Source organism: Protopterus annectens, chromosome 2.part1, assembly GCF_019279795.1.
Source record: "Protopterus annectens isolate FY-2018-M chromosome 2.part1, PAN1.0, whole genome shotgun sequence".
NCBI classification, from domain to species: domain Eukaryota; kingdom Metazoa; phylum Chordata; order Ceratodontiformes; family Protopteridae; genus Protopterus; species Protopterus annectens.
The window spans coordinates 1,393,925,324-1,393,937,080 of record NC_056729.1 but is presented as its reverse complement, the minus strand read 5'-3'; positions in this window follow the sequence as shown (position 1 = coordinate 1,393,937,080).

Here is an 11,757-nt window from a genome sequence, read left to right as displayed (position 1 = left end):
ATAATTACCAGATGAATGTAATATATTATGAATCTTCGCACTATATATAGTAGAATCATAAATCACAATGCCGCCCCCCTTTGGTAAATTCATTGACACCACCCTCAAATTTATATATGATAAGGTGAAGCATCTAGTTAAAGACTCCTGGGAATTTCTACGTAATTTCCCCATCAATACAGCTGAGGATAACCACTTGTACTTTCCTTCTATATATATATATATATATATATATATATATATATATATATATATATATGTATGTATCTACACACACACACACATAAATATATATATATATATATATATATATATATATATATATATACACATATACATAGCAGGGGATGTGTGAGTGAGCCCCCATGGAAAAAATAGATTTTTGTGTTGTTTTGAATGTTTGAGATTCAAACTAGACTGTATTTGAATCTTTGCAATTTGAACTGTTTTAGTGGTATGACAGGCATTCAAAGTTTCGTTACTTCAAATGTTTGACATACACTTATACATATATTTCACTTGCAATCTGGGTCATGAGATTAGACAAAGGCAAATCTAACATGGCAGCAGTAGCATAGATAAGGTGAGGTGAGAGAGGCAACTGCCCAGGGTGCAAATTCTTGGGGAGCACAACGAGCTGATCACAGTCTGTCTTTCATGCAATACCAGCATGGATTTGTGGTCAGACTTGAGCACTGTAGTCCTCTGTGTGTGATCTAAACTGTAGCAAGCAATTTGGTGCTGTTTAAAAGTAAAAAAAAAAAATTCTCTTTTTTTAACTAAAACTTGAGCACTGTAGCACTCCATGGATTCAATGTATAAACTATAACAACTTTCTGGGCTCTATCTGTCTGTAGCTAGCAGTTTGCTACAGTTTAAAAGGAAGAAATATTTTTTTTCAACTAAAACATCATCACCATAAAACTCTGTGAAGGCAGGGTATAAGCTGTAGTAAGTGTCTGGTACATTTGTAGCAAACAGTTTGATACAGTTTAAAAGAAGAAAATATTTTTTAATAAAATATGTAGAAGAATAGTTGGGGCTAGGACACAGAAATGGGACCTGAATGGCTGGTGCAGAAGGAAGGGAGGGGTGTACCATGCATCTCACCATCTGGTTGACGTGTCAGTAGAAGGAATGTCCTTTTTTTTTTTTTTTGGCTCTTTAATGGAAGAGCTGGGAGGTGGGAGCATAGGGCATAAATCTAACTGTAATAAGCCAATCCCTTACAATGTAGGAACTGGCTTATTTTTTTTATTTTTTTGTCTTTATTTGAAGAGCTGAGGGGCTGGGGTGCTGGTTCATAGTACCAGCCCAGGCGCTGGTTGAACCAGTTATGCTTGTGTATGGCAGACTACAAAGACTAACTTAAGTACATGAAACAAAGCACTAACCAGCATAGGAAGCACCTAGTGGAATATTATTTCTACTCATAATTCATATTTTAAGCTGACAGCAGCAACAGCATGCAATTGTGATGTCTTATATTCAAATTTCAAAATGTTCTTTAACTCAGCTGATTTCCCATGATCTTGTGTTTCTCTTCACACACACACACACACACACACACACACACACACACACACACACACACACACACACACACACACACACACACACAGACACAAACAATGTCGCATTCATTACAGAATTTATAACAGAAGCATAGACAAAATACAATGGCAGACTGTCCATGTTTCTAACTGGTTCTCCTAGGCAAACAATGTTTCATAATATTTCTTTGTCTATTACAAAACAGAGCTATGTCCCCTTATTCAAACTTGCAACATGCAGCTGTAGCAAAGTGTCTCACAGAACACAAACAATCCCAATCTTTCCGACCTTGATATAGCCACCCAGTTCAACTCTTTTTTCACTGATGGCATTGCCAATTTATCTTCCTCCTTCCCACCCTTAACATCCATCCCCAGCCCTTCCCACTCCAACCTCGAGCATGAGCACCTACCCCCCTCCACACCTTTCTGTCTTACTCCCATCCCCACTAGCACCATAAAAAGATTTCTCCTTAAACTCAAACCCTGCCGCAATGCACCTGACAATCTTCCACCCAACTTCCTCAATCAGCAGACAGCATCACATACCCCATCTCCATTCTTATAAATAGATCCATTAAAGAGTCATATGTCCCTTCTATCTGGCGTCACGCTTACATCATCCCCCTCCACAAAGGAGGTAAAACACAGACACCACCAACTTCAGGCCTACTGCCATCCTTTCCCCCATCTCAAAAATACTTGAAAAATCCATTCAAGCTCAACTCATGACACACCTTACCCAAAGCAACCTCCTATCCCCTACCCAACATGGCTTCCGTCCAGGCCACAGTACCACTACTGCCCTTCTATCCTTTCTAGAAACCATCAACCAGAAATGTGACTCAGGTAAATTTTTATCTTCCCTATTCCTAGATCTATCAAAAGCATTTGACACCATCTCCCACACCCTACTCTTGACAAAACTCTCCACCTTACATCTCTCTCCTGCCACCATTGGCTGTTTTTTCAGCTACCTGGCAAACCACCAACGAGCAGTGCAATGGAAAATATCAACCTCCCCCTTCCTACCCAAACCCACTGGAGTCCCCCAAGGCTCTGTTCTTGGACCTCTACTCTTAACCTATTTATTAACAACTTTTACAACTCCATCCCAGAAGGATCTGTCATTCAATATGCTAACAACTTCACTATCATCTGCTCTGGCCTCTCTCCCTCGGATCTCATAGCAAAAATTCAATTAGCGTTCACCACAACTGAATCCTGGATGAGGTCTAACCATTTAGGTCTAAATGCAAATAAAACTGAACTAATGATTTTTTTTCTCCTACCAAAAACTCCTTTATAGACAAAGATTCCTTCAGCATACAGAGCCAGAACAGCACCACCCTTGAAACTGTTCCCTACACCAAGCTTGTCAGCGTCATCATTGATGAAGAACTAAAATTTGATACCCACATCCTTAGTGCAATAAAGAAAACCCACCAGCAGTTAGGTCTCCTCTACAGACACCACCGGTTCCTCACCCCCTCTTCCCGCCAAACCCTTGCATACTCTTTCCTGCTCCCCTACCTCATGTATGGTGCCCTTCTGTTCTCCAATCTCCAACTTGGCCTTAGATCCAAACTTGAAAACTGCTACAACACAACAAAATCTGCAAATTTGCAACCTATTCAAAGAACTCGTCCCACAACTGCCACTCCCTCCACTCCCTAAATTGGCTAAAACTACCTAACTATCTCAGCTACCTTCAACTCATCATTGGCCACAAGCTCATCTTTAAACCTACAGACTGCCCATCCCTCACCACTACCTTAGAAACCTACACACCCAACGGCTCACTCAGATCCCTACACCAAAATCTCCTCCAAATTCGCAAACCTTCACGATCACCAGGCCACCTATTAATGTATTTCTACTTAGCTAAACTGTGGAACTCTCTCCCCCCTCACCTATGCAACCTATCTAACCATACAAATTTCAAATCTCAGCTTTTCTCTCACCTGTCCTCTAAATGGATATGCCCATGTCATGGTCCAACATAATCCCTCAAATCCTCTACCTCTCTCATAGAAAAACATACACTCTTCCCCTCAAGAATTCCTGCACATAATCCTGATTGGACCTTGCAGTTGTTTTTGTTTAAGATTTCTCCTTGCTAAATTCCAACAAATTGTTTATGTATGCTATAAATGCTCAATCCTCCTAGTTGTCATACGCTAGATGTTACTCTATGATTTATGACAAATTGCTTGTCTTTGTAAATATGTCCTGCTTTTACACTTTTTGTACATAATTTTGTGTGTCCTAATTTTTCATAAGTTTAACCATTGTAAGTGTCTTGTCTTGGTAAAAATGTCCTGCTTTTATACTTTTTGTACATAATTTTGTGAGTCCTGATTTCTCAAATTTTAATCATTGTAAGTGTAGCTTCAGTGCAAATGTAACTATTGGAGCTTTTCTCCCCGGGCCTCCACTGAAAACAGGCTCTCTAGTGGCCCAGTGGACTTCCCCGGTCATCAAACTTAAAATAAATAAAATAAATAAAAAAATAAAAAATAAAATGTTCTCTGGCCTAGCTAGCTCAGAAATAATTATCTTAGAATGGTTATTTTCTTTGGTCCAGCTTGCTTAGAAATAATGTCTTAAAGAATTCAACTAGAGAAAAATCTGTTCTGACACTTAGTAATTCATCCCACTAACACATTCAACCAGTTGTTAAACAACAAAATTATAATAAAATTAAAGTCTGTTTAAGATGTGCCATATCTAGTGGAAGTAGCCCTAATGGGACCCTGTAAACCTTCCTTTGTGTCACTGTAACATAAACTTAATAACTACAGCAAACCATTTAATTGCTAATGGTAAAGCAGATATATCTGTCCCCACTGCTTCTGAAAAGCATAATTAAAAGCATATTTCACTTTGAAAAATAAATATTAGGATTCCTAGCTTCTTGAAGAAATTTCAGTATTTCTATAGAAAATAGAGGACTGAGACACACTGAATGCTCACTGGACTTGGAAGAGCTGGATGCAGGATCTGTCTTGTTGTTAAGTCAACAGATGTTCCCTGAGTGGCAGCAGCACAGACCCATGCAGGAACTTAAGTAACAGTAAATACATGGTTACTCTGGCCATATTGAAGCTGTTAAACATTATCCCCCTTCTTGTCTTGTTTTTGATGGAACCATTGGATCATGCAGAACAGCAGGAAACATAGGAGGGCACAATGCCAGATAAAACAAAAGGGTCAAGACATCCTAGGGGAACTGTGACAGAGATGTTTTCTCTATGATAATTTGAAAGATCCAAGGGAGCTACCTCTTTGTTCAGCATTTAGCTATCATTAAGGAAATGTGACCTAATTACAGGTCTAGGGAAGGAGGTACTCAGTCATTGATACTCAGTCACTGGTGAGAAAAAAAAAGAATGAACAGTGACACCTGTGGTTGGCATAACTCCAAGATTATACTTAAAGGACAGAAATGGATGTATTGACATCAATAATACCCTTTTGGGCTCTCTTGATTCCCTTAAGGTATTTTAGTTTCAGTCATTACTTTCCCTTTTTTCAGTAATTTTACAGTATTTTTGGAGCTGTTTGTTTATAACTACTGACATAAAAAATACCATGCTGGAAAATTCCTAGCTGGAATGGCATTATCCATTTTGCAATGTGGCCCTTTATGCATGCTTGGAGAACTTTAATGCGCACTTAAAATCAGTTTCAGTTTCAGCTTAGGCATATGGGTGTAGCAAGGCAAGCTTCATGTACAGCACAGTGTATATTTTGAAAATATTTACAGTTAATTTCTTTGCAACTGTGAACTGTAATTTCCTTCCATGTGTGTGTCTCTCTGAAAGTTGATAAGCAAACAGTGATTGTTGAATGAATATTGTCACAAGCTAATGTTCATCTGTTAGACATCAGACTGAAATACGCACTTCTGAAGACAGTCTGTGTTTATGAATGTAGGTACTATGAGTATCACAAACTGGAGTAAAGGAAAGTAATTGCTAACTTAGTGCAAGAAACTTCTGTGTCTGGAAGATTGTCAGTCCATATATCTTTAGTTAATCACTGTATATTAATCAGATCAGACAATAGTAGTAGAAGTAGTGAACTTAAACGTGTTTTAAGTCAAAAGAATTATAAAAAATATATAATTTGAAATATTGTACAGAATTACTAAGTATTTGAAAGTAATCCAAGCAAGGCAGGCAGTCTGTTTCCAGTCGAAAATCCTTTATTAAGTATACAGACAAGCGATCCAAGTAAAACAAAAATAGAATAATAGTTTCCTCATTAGCTTTCTAAATATATATATATATATATATATATATATCATTTTTATCAGGCAAGGGAGTGGTTTATTCTACTGTAAAACAGTGTTATTGGTTGTTGTTGTTGTTGTTGTTGTGTCTTTCGGCTTTTCCCGGTTAGGGGTCGCCACAGCGGAACTCCGGTCCGCTAATGATTGGCAGTAGATTTTTACATGCCGAGTTGCTGGCCCTGACGCACAACCTTCAACAAAGGTACACCCACTCCCTCCTCAGCTTAAATAAGCAAATAAGACTTCTTGTGAAGTCCTCCAAGGCAAATTACAAATTGAAGTTAGCTTCCTCAACCAAGGATAACCATAAGGTGTTCTTTAGTTACACCCATAACCTAAAAGGTAAGGCTCAGATATGCGCTGAACTGGTAGTTAATGGTAACACATACATTGAGCCAGTGGACATAGCTAACCTGCTAGCCAACAGTTCAGTGAAAACTTCACTCCCCCGTCCATGCCACATGTACTTCACGACATCCTTTCCACCTGTCCCCTACCTTGTAGCTCTAAAGAGTAGGTTGTAAATGCTCTCTCTAAGGCCAAAAACACAGCATTAATAGGACCTGATAGCATTGCAGGCTGCATCCTACATGGGCTCAAACAGGAATTAACATGTCCATTGGCTACTCTTTTCAATTACAGTCTAAGCACTGGCTTCATCCCAGCTGAATTGAAAACAGCCATCATTATCCCCTGCACAAAGGTGGTGCTTCTACTGACCCTAGGAACTACAGACCTATTAGCCTGACTAGACTTATCTGCAAGGCCATGGAGAAAATCATCATGGACCTTATCAACAAAGATATAGGTAATCTCCAAACACTAGTCCTACCCAGTTTAAATTTGTCAAGGGGAGATTATGCTTGTTAAACCTGGTTCACTTCTTTGAGACAGTCACAAGTGCCCTGGACAAGGGGAAATCTGTGCATACAGCCTACCTAGACCTGACCAAGGCATTTGACACTATCCCTCACTCAGTCATCATTGACAAACTCTCCAGGCTAGACATAACCCTTACATCATAAGGTTGGTTGCAAACTAGCTCTCTCTGATAGAACCCATACAGTCAAAACAGGGGAATCCACTTCCAACAGCAGACCAGTTACCAATGGTGTTCCACAGGGATCAGTCCTGGGACCTCTACTGCTTCGAATCTATTTCTCCGAAGTACAAGCTAAAACCAAGGGACAGTGGCTGTCAAAGTTTGCTGATGACTGCAAACTGGCTGCCTTCAAAGAATCTCCAAAGATGTCAACATTCTTCAAGAAGGTATTACGCAAACAAATGATTGGTACCAAAGTCATGGTCTCAAACTCAATGCAAAAAACAAAATGTATTATCATCCCTTTTGTCAATAGCAATGTACCTGCAAATTACCACATCAGTTCCTAAGTACACACTCAGTGGTGAGAGATCTGGGTACTCAGATTGACGGCAACCTTGCCTTTGATCACCATGTCTCCAGAGTGGTCAGAAAGGCATTCTATATGGCTCACCTCATAAGTAAGGGCATTGCCTCGAGAAAAAGTGAAGTTATCATCTCCCTGTACTCTTCACTGATTAGGCCAATAATTGAGTACAATGGCCCTATAGCATGTACCTTTCAAAGCACCTGCATATAAGGTGATCTCTGATCCCGCTTTACTGGAAGTGCTGCACATCTGCAAGTCAAATGACATACAGGTTACTCGCTCTAAAGACCTAAACCTGCTATGTGACATCAATAGAACCTGCTGGAGGGACATATTTGTCTCCCAGAGGTCACCACACCTTTGGAATAGACTCCCACTTCACATCAAACAGAGCACCTTATTGGCCCTCTTCAAACACAATCTGGGCAATTGGATGGGTTACTGTAAATTCACCCCAGGGATTCCATCTGTGTCCCTCTTGGACAGGGGCAATAGGTGCTGATCATGGTAACAAGGCCAAAATATAGCTAGGCTTGTAAGGGCCTTCGGTCTATTAGCCTAGTAACTTCCTGTGATCCTATAATTTTCTGACAAAATCAGGGATTCCCTGAAAAATGAGGGACACTTGAGCCTGAGCAGTTAATTCAGAATCAAACATTAGATGAAATAAATACTTTCACTTAGAGATGAAGCAACACAATAGCATTTTGATCTTCTTGCTGGTGTTAGCTTTCAGGACGTGGCTGTTAAAAAACTTCTTCCAGTCACATGATTTTGTGTGCCTGCAGAAAATGAGAGTAGTACTACTGTAACCCCATGGTCTACTGCAGAATTGTCATTCTCAGTCAAGCTGACAGGCTCAGTGCTCCCTGTGTTATATTTAGCTTGTTACTTTGGGGGTAAGGAGTTTGCTACAGTTTAAAGAAGAGAAAGGACTTCTTGATTTTTTTTTTTTATGAGTACCTTTTCCCCCTTCAACCAGATTGGGGAACTGCTCAAGACACCAGAAAAACTAGTTACAGCTATGCTACTATCACAGATAGGAACAAAATAATCCCAGATAAGTGAAACATGAGGTGTGTGCAGTGTGGCAGGTGGCAGACAGACATGGATACAACAAATGTTTCACTTAGTTGAAAGTGCAAAAACAGTTATAGAAATAGTTTGAGTCATAAATGCACTGCAGGTTTACCGCAGACTACCCAGTGGGTGCACAATTAGAAACTTAAAGCTAGAAAATCCAAGAAAATATCAGGACTGAATTGGGGACCACCTTTGGGAAGAGGTGTTATAGAAAACTGAGCAAACTCTGAGGGAATTTTGCATGTTCGCCATACATCCATGTGCATTCCTTAAGGCATTCTGATTTCCTCCCACATGTTACAATATGCTCCATAGTGTCTACTCATTATATATCATAAATTATCCCTGCATGTTATCTTTACAGTTATGTGTGTGGCCTGGGATTTGGCTGGAAAAGATCTGCATGCAATATTTCCCTTCCGTTTTAACAGATAATTAAATAAATGAAAATAAAAATTCAGAAATAATTAAAACTAGTGTAGTATATGAGCAATGCTGTTTCTATGGAGAGGCCTGAGATTTATTTATTGACATGTATTTACTGGAAATGTCTGACTGGGTAATAATTACCTATTTTCAGTGCAGGTCCAGGGATTAAAGCTCTAAAGAGATAGCATAAAAAAACAGTAGTTTAGATGTAATTAAATAAGCATGTTATTATAATTATTATTATTATTAATAAATTTAGTTAGTTCAGGAGTTGTATGTGGTTCTGAGGAAACACACTGACTGTAACAAGATATGAGAATTAACTGGGCAAGGGACTCCAATAATTAGGGCAGGTGGAGAAGGTGATCTAAAGTCCATGAAGGAAACAGGTTATAAAATGAGATGAGAATGTATGATGCAGTTTATAATTTATCAAGCTTTTTCTTGTTTCGCAGTCACCCTACAACCATTAAGCTTATACTTTCTGACTCATTTGTCTAGCAGTTTTTAGCATCTGAGAACATTAGGCATGGCTGGTGAGAGGTGATGAGTCATAATATTCTACCAATTTTCATGTTTTAATCAGCTTTCATTAGAGAAGTGTGGTCTGTTTAGTGTTGTTTGCAGAAACTTCCAAAGATGCTTGTGTATGTAGAGTACTTAACTTACACAGGTTAATCATCTACTTCTGTTTTAACATGTTATGTTTCAAACTATAAGTAAATAAATAAACACATTTCGTATTTAATGCACAATAATAGTGTAGGTTTCTGATACCCAATCTGAAATAATCTTAAATCCAGTAGACCAGTAGTTTGAGGAGGAAGAGGAGTAGGGTGTTAGGTGGAGAGTGTCAGCTGTGGGGGCCCCACCAAATGGTCCAGATTGGTCTCCAGAATTGCTAAGGTCATCCCTGTACATATACACATACGTAGAAATATGTTTCACTATTTCTGACTAAAACAAATTACATACCAAAGAAAAAAATATCCTCTTTAAATATATTTCTAGAAAAAAGTGTCAGAGTACATCACAGTCGGCTATCTGTCTGTGTAACAACCATAATGACTTGTTAAGTGTGCACGTTTGCTCACCTGCCTGAGACTTTCACAAAACATGAGCCATAAAGGGCTTTTAGTTACCACAAGCTGTCTTGCTCTGTGGTTTTGCATCTCACAGAAAACTATGAGCTATGATCTTTAGGTGGCTCAAACTTGTTTCGGCCATACGTTTCAACTCTCCCTGATTTTGTCTCATATTTTTTAACTGTCCCTCATATTTTGGATTTTCTGGTAAATTACTGATGATTATACTTCTTATCATTCAGAAAATGCATGTTGATAAAAAATTTGTTGTTCTATTATCTTTTTTTAAAATGAATTAGAATAATATTTTAAAAAATCACTGATTTTGGGCCTTTGTCCACCCATTATCTTTGGCTTTGTCCAGAATTCTTGAGCAAAGAAGTTGAGGGGTATGGTACAGGCACTTATGAGCCAAAGAATTAATGTAGGGACTACAGTTCTATAAAGTTGGTAATACTTCCAAAATCATGGCTACCATGGAGACGAGAGAACACAACTGCAGTAGTGTGTCTGCAAGCTGCTTAATATGTTACAGCAGTAGCATAGTTTGACAGCTGCGTTCTGCTGCCCTAACATGCTAAAGCTTATTATTGATCGTTAAAATATCACTGTTCGACAGTAATCAATCTATTATCTGAAGTGCTCATCGAGGTTGGAGCACTAATGCTGCTGGGTTAGATTTGACAAACAGCTCAAGGGTCAGATTGGATGGACTAGTCACTAAATGAACAGGATCATTTGAACAACTGTCCAGTTTTGCAGAATGACTAGGATTTTGCCTCATACTTTAGCTGTGTCCTTTGTAAAATGTTTTATTTTCTTGTAAACCATCAAGGATTACAGTATTCAATAATGTCACTTGTTAAATGATTTTGTGGTAAACCTCTTGATTGCAATCAGTCAGTCAGTTCAGTCATTACAGCTTCATACCTGCTATTACTCAGAAAATGTGCATTGTTGAAAAAACTGTTGTTCTACTCAGGAGCAGCCTAAAGTCAACTGGTGCCCTAGGCAAAAGGGCTCCATGGCGTCCCCACCACACCACCAGATGCCCCCATCCTGGTCTACCTACTGCTAGAGCGGTGCACTAGGCAGCCGTCTAGTTGGCCTATGCCTAAGGCCAGCTATGGTTCTATTAACATTTTAAGGTCCCTCATTTTTGCACTGTCCCACTTAATCTTATTTCTTACTTTTCTGAAAATGCACATTGATGCAAAAATTGTTGTTCTGTTTAACATTGTAACATTCCGGCTTGCTCTATCTCACATCAATAGTTTGATTTTCTAGTAACCCCTTAAGAATTATAGTCAGTTGCAGGCATTAGAACTACATTCTTCTTATTCAGAAAATGTATAGCCGTGTAAAATGTGCATAGCTCTCAACTTTTCATCTCCAAAATGAAGAACACACTACCTTTCACAACGTGGAATAAATTGGCAACATGTGAATACCTAATTAACAGCTTACTGATACAACTTTCATTAGGAAGTTCGCAAAATTGTTAAAATGTGTCACATTATACTTATAGAAGGTTCTTTTTGATTAATATATGTGACCAAGTACTATTTACTCTGGATAACAGTTAAAAAACTCCTAAGTAACACTAAATGTGTGACACTTTCATTGTAGAATTTGGAGGAGCATGGGCTTTTTAAGACTCAAAATGAGGAACGTTCCTTGTAATGATGTGCACTTGTGAGGTATGAAAGCATGCTGTGAATTAGAAAAAAAAAAAAAAAACGATTCATGTACGACTTAGAAGGTCGTTTGTGTAATACAAACTAGCAGTGCAGTCTTAACCGCACTTAGCGCAGGGTCATGTATCCTCCATTGTAGCAACTACTATCCTAGCTAAGTCTCTGGCTTGCAGCTTATAACGTCTTTACCGCCCGTGAACA